The 11,325-nt window shown below is 43.0% G+C and overlaps 1 long non-coding RNA gene across 5 annotated transcripts; it reads right to left on the bottom strand.

Annotated features, from left to right (window-relative positions):
* Window positions 1–1,026: 1,026 nt before the first annotated feature.
* Window positions 1,027–11,309, bottom strand: LOC133223004 (uncharacterized). Of its 5 annotated transcripts, none has more exons than XR_009728437.1 (5): window positions 10,080–10,476; window positions 9,441–9,594; window positions 5,702–5,815; window positions 2,827–3,149; window positions 1,027–2,310 (listed from the first exon to the last, which is right to left on the bottom strand). It is a non-coding gene; the product is annotated as an uncharacterized LOC133223004 (long non-coding RNA). The 5 variants fall into 5 exon arrangements; XR_009728439.1 differs by lacking the exon at window positions 2,827–3,149 and adding an exon at window positions 10,625–11,309 and having other exon boundaries at window positions 1,028–2,310; window positions 10,080–10,142; XR_009728438.1 differs by lacking the exons at window positions 2,827–3,149; window positions 10,080–10,476 and adding an exon at window positions 10,625–11,309 and having other exon boundaries at window positions 1,028–2,310.
* Window positions 11,310–11,325: the final 16 nt, after the last annotated feature.

Below are 11,325 nucleotides of genomic sequence, written 5' to 3'. Positions count from 1 at the left end.
CGCAGCCAAGGGCAAGGAGATCTGATTCTGCCCTAAGGACTACTTCTGTGTCTTATCTGGTGATTATTACTGTGTACAATAAATAAACTCAGACTACCTTTCCAAGGAGTATCAGGGCTCCCTAGCACTTTCCTTGCAGCAGTATGGTGAAAGACTGAAACCACCACCACTGATAACAAATCAGACCTCGGCTTTCTTCAACATGAAAATAAGCAGGGAAGAAACAAACGTGCACAACCTGCCCTTTTCATCTCCTTGAGAAAACCACATGTTAATGCCCCCTAACCTGATAAAAGATATTCCCTTTGGCACTGCAGGCCACCAACTGCGCTTGTGCTCACTGATGTGACATTAATGAACGTATGCTCCAAGGAGGACACCACAGGAGTGACACAAAAGGACTACATGCACTTGGTCCAGCAAAGATGCCCCCCATGAGGTTACAGAACAAGCCCCCACTGGTTTGCAGTGGGGGGTTGCAGTGCCAGGGGTTCTGTGGGCTCACATCCAGCCTTCTCTGAAAGTGTTTTGGTCCGACTGAGACTCTCCCTCCAAAAGAGCCCCAAGGAAAACAGTATCTTACTTAGGAAACTTGGTCTAGAAGTACCAAGAAAAAGGCTCTCCAGTAAACACGGAGCTAGAATTTACATTTTCAGCCCAGGGGGGAAGAAAGAAAAAAAAAGAGAAAAGTGCCTCCTTTATTTTTAAATCCCTTTGAACATTTTCAGATCTGCAAAAATACTCTGCAGAACAGCTGTAATCAAAATAATACCCTGTGTATTTCTGTGAGCTAGTCTGGGGATTCTTCCCCACTCCCAAGACATAACTGGCTCGGGTTTAGCCAGAGAAACATTTTCATTTTTGCAATTCGTTTTTTCTCCGAAGAGAAGAAACTTTGAAATTCCACTCGGGACGGGGCCAGGAACTGGTGGTGGTTTGCAGGCGGCTGGAGCTGGAAAACACTTTGAGAGTCTGCAGTATTTTGTCAGGGTATTGTGGCATCCACCTGGCTGTTTCCGCGATGCCTGGTACAGTTCAGCCGATGGTGACTCACTCTTTGTTACACTGAGAGTGGAGCTGCCGGGCGTTCCTGACTCAGGTGGGCAGAACACTTCACACGCCCGCAGCCATGACCACAGCCTGGGAGCAGCCCAGCAGAAGCGATTGTTGCCAAGGGAGAATCTGTCAGAGCAAGGAGCTCGGTGGGGAGTGCTGGGGAAGGGAGGAGCAGGCCCAAACCACCAGCAAGGCTGGTCTGTGCGGGGAAGACCACGGCAGGGAGGGTGGATTCCTGGTTGGTGGCACAGAACTTTAGTGGCACATGTAGCTAAATGAATGCATCAAAGAGGCCTCTGAACACCCTGTGAGCTGCCATGCTTTAAGCACTTGGAGAGGTGGTATGTTGGAGATCAATGCTGTGAATGTCGGAGTGGTGCCAGGGGCAGGACATGCCCAGCAAACTCCCAAATCGCCCTGGGAGTGCCAGAAGAGGCTTCATTTACAGCTGCGGTACAGGAACATCAGCTGAGCTTGGTACCTGAGAACCTGCAGGAAAAGCCTTCCCCACGTTTGCACCCAGCTGTTTGAGGGACAGGTATTGCATACCAAGCACCTGTACACCAAGAGCTTAAGTTTCATCAGAGAGAACTAACCGTGTTTACCTCATCACCAGCTGTCTATAGGAGATGGAGAAAAATAGTTCAGAGCTTCCTGGTCAGGGCTGAGTAGCTGTAGCACATACCACACTGACTCATGGATTTAAACATGCTCCATGGAGTTCAGGACATTTCAAGAACTGCCTGCCTGAACATCACCCATAGCTCTAGCTGGACACTTCCAAATCTCCACCTTGCCTTATATCTGCTTATTAACACCCTCTCACCACACGTGCTTTCCGACAGTTGCAGGTCGCACTACAAATCTTTCCATCCTTTAAGACCGCCTATGATTTCACCTGTAGGAGTGATTTTTAGGAGTGCTTCTTTTTCTTCAGCAAAGTTCTGAAACTAGATATACTTCATACTTCTTTCCTTACCCTCCTTCCTTCCTGTTTTCACAGAGGTGGAACCTTTCCTACAGTAGGTTTTGGGGGTTTAGGTTTTTTCCCCAAATCTCATCCCTCCACCTGTTGTCCTTAGAAGAGCACCCAATCTCTGCTTTTGAGATCTGAGATTTCCTCGTGCAAACCATCTTCTCTGAAACTTGGCATCTTAATCCATGGCCTAGCAAGTCTTCCTGTGTGCTGTTGTCTCCATACAACTCTTTTGCATTTGCAGGCGTGAGCTGTAACCAGCTCTGGTGACAGTTTTTCTTGTTAAAGAATAAGAAGAAAAATGACATTGTAAAATCTGGAGCTGATCAACAGATCTGTTGGTGAAGCTCAGAGCAACTTGCAGCATTCTGCAGTTAGCCTGCTGCTATTACTGCATCTCGCATGCTGCTTATGGTAACACAGAGATCATTTGGTACAGGCTAGTTACACTTCTAATGAGCCTGGCCAGAAGCCTGCCAAGTTTGAAGAAAGAATGTCTAACTGAGAAGTGAGACATTAACTATAGTAACATTCATAAACTTGGATTTTCAAGTTAAGCCATAAGAAGAAGAGAATCCAGAAGTTGAGGGACAAAAAAGAATACCTGCCCTGCGAATTTTTGTGTCAGAAAGCTTTCCTCAGCACGGTGAGTTTCAAAGCCTGCCCTAATAAATGCAAATGAAGGTTGATTTGGTAACTCTGGCCCTGGCTTGCAAGTGACCCGGTGGGATCTCAGCCCCTTCTTAGGCCTCACATTTTCCATATGGCCAGAGGCAAATCGTGCAGACATTTACCTGAGAGGTTTGTCCCCACAAAGACTTACCCTGCAGAACTGGGTGTAGGTGTCAATTTGCTGCTGACCTTTAAACAACTGTAAAACTGTAACTTGGCCACACTACAAGCACTCCCACTAACTTTATACTTCCTGGGGCTTATCTATTATGCAAAACCAGGCAGGTTTTGCAAGCTGGGAAGTTGTGCAGAAGAGCAGCTTTTATCATAGCCAATATATTCTTGTTTTGACATCAGCTCAATTGTGTTCTGTTTGGATAACTGACCAGAGAAGAGCTACAAAAACTTTCCATGCTAGATAAGGTTATCCATCTTGAAGAAGAACCTGACAGAAAAAGACAAAAAGGAGACAAGGCATTTTTTCTTGCTTCTCCAGCTCAGCTGATTTGTAAAATACACAACTTTCACACTGCTTTTTAGAGTTAATACAGATCCTTGTTGATCCTCTGGAGTTGTAAGCCTCCATAGAATATTCTGAAATCTTACAGAGTATTCTAAAAAGACTGCAATGTTGGGTTGGATATACTATTTGAAATGTGTGTATAGATTACAAAAATAATTGTTTAATTCTAGTTAGCTTCTTTTAAACAGGATTCACTTGTCCTACCACACAACAGCTGGGTCTTTAAAATGTCAGGTAGCTGTCAGGGGGCACAATAAGAATCCACAAACGTTTGATGAGTATAAATATCAAAGCAGGAGATTCTCCAGTCAGGGTGGAAAGGGGTCAGTGCTGATTAGTTCTGTTACAGCTACTGACATCAGCACATCCTAACAGCCTGGTTGAACTTTTTGGATGAAGAAACAGACATTAACTGGCTCGCAGCAGGGTATATCTGAGACCTCATTACTAAATCAGACAGAGTTCTTAGGCCAGTTAAGTTACAGGAATTGATTCTGAGCCAGGAGAGCAAGGGAATACAAAGATAACAACAGGCTCTGGAGATTCTGGGAGGAATAAGGTGTTCAGGGTGGAAAGGAGGAAGAAGAGGCAGGGCAAGAGATTCGAGTTGCTCTGCAAGAAATAAAACAAACAAGGTGGGGTTTGACTGACTGTTTTCATGGATTTGTTGTTATCTCCTAAAATCTCCTCTGCTGTAACAACCTTGGGTTCTCTCCCGAAACCCACTCTCCATATAGGGCACATGCTATGCTCAATCAAAAACCTCTGAGCATACTCTGGCAGGCTGGCAGCTCTCAACTGCTATATAAAGGCTGGCTTCCACCTGCCTTTACCACAGCACAGGCATTTAATTACCCACTTTGTCCTCTGTACAGCTGCGGTTTTTCACAGACCTTGTTTATCTTCAGATTTCAGCTCATCTTTCAAATTTGGTTGAAAATGGGTCCCAAAGTTTTAAGGGGAATTGCTGAATGTACAGAGAGACAAACAACACAGTCTCACAAACCTCATTTCAAAGGCAACCAGGGCTAAAAAAATGCCAATTTTTAATTCCTGATCCTGTTCATGCCAAATGTTGTCTAACATTTCAGCAGCAATCTGCGGCCCTAAGAGCCTCTTTAAATATCCTATCAAGAATATATAATAAATTGTGATAAATGTAGTCAGTATAAAATAAAATGAGTTGAAATTGGTTGCTGGGATGCAAAACTGAAGTTGACAGGCAGTTGTGAGGAAACTTGCAAGAAAATGCTTATTTTATGTATTTCTTTGGGGCTTAGCAGGCTGGAGCTGTCAAGATGGTTTTGCACATGCTCGGCAGCAAAAACAAGGGAACTGAGCGGTTTTACCAGTGGAAAATGTTAAATTCCTACTGCATCAAGCAAACCTTCAAAATTAGAAATGCTATTAATACCTGTAACTTAAATAAAGTTACTTACATATGTACTTATGGGCCTAAGATGCCCTTGTAAAACTACATCTTTAATATCTTTAATTGCTTGCTGTGATAATTTTACCACAGACTTGTGAAAATCTAAATAAAATACGTAATTTCACCTTCCTCCATACCTATATGAACCATCCAGATAGCAGTAAGAGATTAATGAGGTTTTTCTGTTCTATATTGTTTCTTAGACCACCTCATAATATAACCTTTGATGCATAGCATCATTTCATTTTTAACTTCAAATGATCATCTAATACATAATTCACTTTATTAATAATTACTTGCATTACTTTATAAAAATACAGGTTCAATCCATTACCCATTGATCCTTTTTGTGGCAAATGTTTAAGGTGAGAGTTTGCATGTATAACAGCTACACTGCTTTGGTTTTGAGGTCCTCCAGAAAACCTCAGTGTGTTCCCTATAAGACTGGCAATTTGCATCTTAGCAATATTTCTGATGTATTCAACTCTAACAGCTATGGTATATTTCTAAAGACTGTAAAGAAAATAAATGATTTATCATTTAAAAAATAAGAGACAAACTCAGGATAAATGCATACAAGACAAGAAGCTCTGAAATTAAGTGGCAGAACTGATTTGAAGCAAGACATTATGGAGCCTTTTTCCTGACAATCAACATTAAAATAACATTAACTAGTAAGCTCAAATAAATAAAAAATAAGTCCAAAAATAAATCAAAGTAGGTATAATAGAATGACATTAGTCTCGAGTTTGCCTCAAGACATCCTGTCTCTTCTGGTAACACTTCTTAAGTATTATCTATCTTGCTCACTCAAGAGCAGTCACACATCATGGAAGTGAATACAAGCTGAAAAGAGTTCCAAGTTCCCAAATCCCAGTGACTGTTGTTTGCAAAAAGAAAAGAACTCTTTTCATCTATAAACCAACATAATTACTCTAGGTTCCATAATTCAGGGTGTAATTCAGTCCTGTGTGGAGGATCGGGATAAGACTGATGCACAGAGAATTCATCAACACCACATTAAATTTGCTTGAACTTATACTTCTAGCCTGGGAGGACCTGTGTTTAGCCAGTGTTCCCAGCAGACTGGGTAGCCAACTGCCTTCATGCATCCCAGGGCAAAGCATGCCTGTTTCAGCATCATCCATCTTGCTTCCTGTAGAAGGAAGTGGAGAAGAAAACATATGTGATATGCTCTTTCATTGTATCTTTGGAAGACACACAAATACCTCAGCACTGGGCCATCAGGTAGGAATGAGAACATAATACAATTGTAATATATAAACCGTAGATTCCACTTGCAGGCCTCTGTCTAGCCAACTGCTTTCAAACACTCAAACCTCCTTTTTGTTGCTGATGTTGGGGATATTTCATTTGATTTCTTCATGGTTGTGATGACTGTAGCAGCATCCCTAAAATGCTCCTTAACTGCATCTCAAAATAGTCTGATTAATCAACCTTATTTAAGAGTGATGAACTTTGTTCCTCTGCACAGCTTTTGATTTTGCATCTAAGACTGTAAAATCAACTCGGGTACAGAAGCAAACTGAATTTTCCCTGTTCACAGTTCCCTGTGAACTGAATTCACAAAGCAATGCCAAGGTGCCCATTTTCAAAATGAGCTGTCAGCAGTTCAAGAATTTGCACACTTTTACATTCAATATGTGACTAACACTTAAATGCTACAGTGAAAACACCCAAATGAGATCCGTTAATGGACCTATTCATACATGACAGCTTCACCACCCAGCCCTATCAAACCCTCCTTCCAGCTAACCAGTTACTGAAAGTTATTGCAGCCCTTCAAGTGCAGCCAGATCCTGATGTCCTCCCCCATCTCATACACTAAATGTCCGGAATTAAAGTTATTTAGATTAAATTCAGCCTTTAGTGACCCCTGTGCAAACTTTTAGTCTTTCATAACTTTTAGGAGCTTTTTCTAAACAAGCAAGAACAGTATCCAGCTTCCTTTCTCAGAAAGGTCAGTAGGAGGTAGAAAGCAGTGCTGATTTATGTTCATCGTTTGGTGACAGGTTCTGTAAAGGAAGCTGCCTTTTTACATTACATTTTTTTTCAGAATTGGGCAGGTGATAACTTACAATTCATCACTTCTATGCCATTCATTTGGTGGGCATCCTGACATCCTTCATCCATACTTGTTACTTGGGTGTCAAGATATTTGTAAACGTTTTAGAGTTATTGTTGTGAAAATGAACTTTGCATTTTACCAGCAGTCGAATCTGAGAAGTCAGTCCTTGGAGACACTTCCAACCATGCATTAACTCTCCAATATATATACTTAAATCAGTCCATATACAAAATCATTTGAGGATTTTAATCCAAGGTACAGGAATACTTATGTGGGATTCACCGGTACTTGCATTCTTCAGTTCAATGTTTCATTTTTTATGAAACTAAACTATGGACAGAGAGGTGAGGTTAGAGAAGGTTCTCAAGACATCTTCAATGACACCAAGAGAAAGGCCATGTGAGATCCAGCAGCTCTAACTACTTTCCATTCCGTGATGGAAAATAGCAGCCTTACCCACAATTTATGTTTTATCGCTGGCAGCTGACTGAGAGTCAGAATCTGACTCATTTTAGACTGGGGGAAAAAAATGGAACAAAAAAGAAAATAAAGGCCTAAAATGCATCCATCCTTCACTGAAGTCTCTCAGTTGAGTCCATCTGCAGGAGTGTCCTGAGGATGAAGGATGTCAGTTGATCCAAAAGCACTATCAGACTACAAAGGAGAAGAATAAGAGATCTCACTCCCTTGTGCAAAGCTGGAAGTTTGGCTTGAAAATCACAGGCTGTGGCCAAGGAAAGAAATTAAGACAGCTAGGACACATTCCTAAGAGTGTTAATAAATATTTTATTCCAGAAAGGTGGTAATATTCCAAAGATCTTGCTTTTTGTGTGGGGGGGGCATGAAGTTCAAAGCCCTACAAAAGCACACAAAGGCTGCATAAGAATGCTGCTATATACACTATATATATATATGTAGCCTGAGGATCAGCACATAAAGGTATGTAACAAAGTCACAACAGTCAGGATTTTGAGCAAGCAGCTTTTGGAAAAGTAGCTCCTGACAGCAGGAGAGCACACAGTGGAGCTCCCAGCTCTTCCTTTTTTTTCCCCCGAGAGGCCATAGATTTGCAGAATCATCTCTGGTCCCCAGAGAAATGCCCTTTGCTAGGCTGCCTTTCCTCATTTTTCCTGTTCCCAGGAAAACAAAACCCAAAACCCAAACCACTCAATCAGAGCATCTCTATTTTCTAGCAGCACCAAGAGTAACCACTGCTGCACCTTCCAGTCCTGACAGCATTTGCTGACTTTCAGGAGCTATTCCTATGGACTTCCTGGACTTCCTTCCCCCCCAAAACCTGACATCCTCTTCTAGTGTGTGGATAACCCCTGCCTTGCCACCCATCCACTTTTAATTAAATACGGTTAAGCACAGGGAAGAATAGCTAAGCACTTAACGAGAGAAGGATGGGAGGGAAGAAGAACAAACTAAATGCTGTGCTAGAGGGAGAATAAAAGATATCTGGGGTCATTTTCTGCCCCACTTCTCTCCATTTCTTCCTCTCAGATAAGAAAGTAAAGTAAGAATGTCTGTAAACAAGCATACATTTATGTGCCTTTATATGCAAATGTGTCTAACAATACAAATGAGTTTTTGCTCCTAGCTGCTGACAAGTATGCCTGACAGTCTGAGATAGTGAAAGTGCAAGTCACCGAACAAAAAGCTGTGTGGAGAGCAGCAGAGAAAAGGAGTCTGAAGGAAAGGGAAACTGCTTAAAGCCTATCTTTTAAAATAAAAACATGTTCCCTGGTCAAAACAGCAACAGGCAAGACAAAATAAAACATTCCACACTGGGGGAAAAGTGCAGGAAATATAAGAATAGAAGACAGCAGGAGAATATCTGTTCAAGACACAGCATATGCAAAGGTGAGTAATGTCTAATTCCTTGGATCTGTTTCAAATGGCAGCGTTCATGAAATCCAGAGAAGTGGAAATGGTGTTTGGCAAAAATAGCCCACTTAAAGGGGAAGGAGTGCAGTGCCTATTGACATATGGGGCTGTTAGCAAACAAAAAGTATGGGTAGTGGCAATTAGGGTTGTTGCAGGCGACATTCCATTCACTCCAACCCCAGAAATAATGGAAAGGACTGACTGGAAAGGCTGATGTTTTCCTTCCACGAAACTATTAACACTGCCTACAGCATTTCAGCCTACTTCACAAGGGGTTCCCCTATATTTTCCTGGAGATATCAAAAAGCAATACATGCGCTTCATCTATCGTATCATCCAGCCTGGATTTCTTGTGCACTTTTAAGGATTATGAATCAGTTAATTTTGCATCATGCTACCACAAAATTTTCAAGCACCTCTGAAAACATATAGTCTACATTTGGGTGGTTGCCATTTCAATGAGACTCTTCTATAAAATAAAGGTTTAAAGCTTATGTTAAAAATGAACTCTGTAACATAACTTGAAGCAAGTTGCAGCAAATGCTGTGCCATCATACCATCTGTGTTCAAGTACAGCTCTCAAGCTCTCCTCCTATTGCTTCCTAAATTGGAAAATAATGGTAAAAAATAAAATCAGAGATGAAGAAGCATTGTGCATTGGAATATGTTATGAACCTGAGCCTTACAACGCTTGTTTCAAAAATTGACTTCTCTGTATCTGTATACCCCAACAAAGCATCATTGTGGAAGTAAAAAGGCAGGTTATACTCTTCTTCATATTTAAATTAAGCAATGTTTCCACCTGACACAGCTAGCAAATTCTGGTGAGCTTTGTTCTACCAGATACTGCTGGCTTTGCTTTATTTTAGCTCTCTTCACAAGTGTTCCAGCAATATTCCATGGGAACGTGAGTGAAATTTATTAGATCTTGGAGTAAATGGAAGGCACTAGAACTGCTGAGAAATCAAAAAGAAAAAATACCCCACTGTTAAATCAGTGCCTAAGGTAAGAGGAATTGCTGGAGAAAACTTATACGGAGAAAAATGTACAAACCCCAACATGCATCTGAGGCCACGAGGAAGTGTAGTAAAAGATCCATAAACAAACCCTAAAGGTAAAACACAGAAAATCTAGCTGTTCTTTATATGATATAATTTTAAAGGTGAATTAATAAAACCCTACCCTTAAAAAATCAACTTTCTTATGTGGAGCCTAAAATAGCACTTTTCTGACAGTCAAACGCAGGATCATTGTTTTGAAGATGTAGAAATAACCCCCCTGTGCTGGTCACTTTATCACACTTTCAAGGTCTCCAGTCACTTCATCACTGCAGAGCAGAAGGAAGACAAGGAACATGCTGGGAAGCTATCCCAGAAGTGCCTGAAGAAGACAGAGAGGCATGCAGGCAAGACTAGGAGGCACAAGACTGAAGGCAGAGCACCTGCAGAAGAACCTGTTGATGATCTTTTCTCTGGTACCGTATCAACCTGGTCCTGGCCAGTCACTCAACAAGAACACAAATACATTCATAATTTCCTCTTGACTTCTGAGAAGCAGGCACCTTGCGCGTCCTATGCTATTCCCACATACTGCTCTACCAACAGATTTTTATGACTCTGCTCACATAAATATGTGTTCGTCCTGTGCTGGTGGCTATGTCTGCATGTTCTGAATGATCAGTAAAGCGAGTATGTGTGACCCGAGCAGGAGCCACTCGGAAAGCTGCTGCCACTTGATTTCCAATTAAGGCTGTGCAGCTGGGACACTGTAACTGACACTGTGAGAAGGGCCTGAGGCTTCATATGAGACCTTGTAGTGGAAAGGAACAGGGTGGAGTGCTTGGTGGAGTGCTCAGTGGGGTCTGCCATAGGCAGCAAGCTCCTGGGAGGGAATCTCACTCTCCCTCAGGAGATGCTCCTGCTCTGTGGAAGATAAAACCTCCCTACTACGACCCCTGTCCTACCTGACCCTTTCCAAAAAACATACCGAGGTGCCTTCTCCATCTTATTTCTAATTCTGTGAGATACTGCTAATCCCAGAGCCCAGGAGAAAGCATGAAAGAGGTCAGGGCACTGCATACTTGAGACAGGGATTCAAGCTGGAGCATGCTGCTCAAAAAGGGGACAAGGGAATGCAGGCTTTGAACACCTTTGGGAAACACTCTTCTCAAAAATAAAAGCGTTTCCAACAGCAGCGATGTTTATTGTTTTTATACTCTTCTCACTCCTGTCAGCACGTTCTCATCAAGGTTTGCGTGGTGCTGGCTGCAATGCCCATTTGCCTTTCCAAGGGCGAGCCTTGCAAAAGGGCTGGCTGTTCCACATCTGTGTGGCCCAGCAGCACGTCCACCCTACTGGGCTCCGCCGCAGCTGCCGGGCTCCTGCCGCGATTCCATGCGCCCTTTACGGGTCTGGCATGCCAAGCCCTCACCTCTTTCCCGCTCCCGGCCCAGGATGGGGCTCCTGGCAGCAGCGCGCTGCCGCGCTCGGCAGGGACGGGCCTCACACGGACCTGGGAGCACCGGGACCCCGTCCTCTCGGGCCTCATCCACCGACCCCGCACAGCGGGAGCGGCGCTGGACAGGTTCTGGGCAACGGGGATTTGACTGGGAGAACTCGGCCCCTGCGGAAGGCCCAGCGGCAGGAGCAGTCCCCCAGCGGGTGCGGTAAACGGGGAGGGGGTGGTGT

Source organism: Neopsephotus bourkii, unplaced genomic scaffold (assembly GCF_033783945.1).
Source record: "Neopsephotus bourkii isolate Nb327-2 ecotype Australia unplaced genomic scaffold, CSIRO-AGI_Nbou_v1 NB_1630, whole genome shotgun sequence".
Taxonomy (NCBI): domain Eukaryota; kingdom Metazoa; phylum Chordata; class Aves; order Psittaciformes; family Psittacidae; genus Neopsephotus; species Neopsephotus bourkii.
The sequence above is the reverse complement of the archived record's forward strand: the minus strand, read 5'-3'. Positions and strand labels throughout refer to the sequence as shown.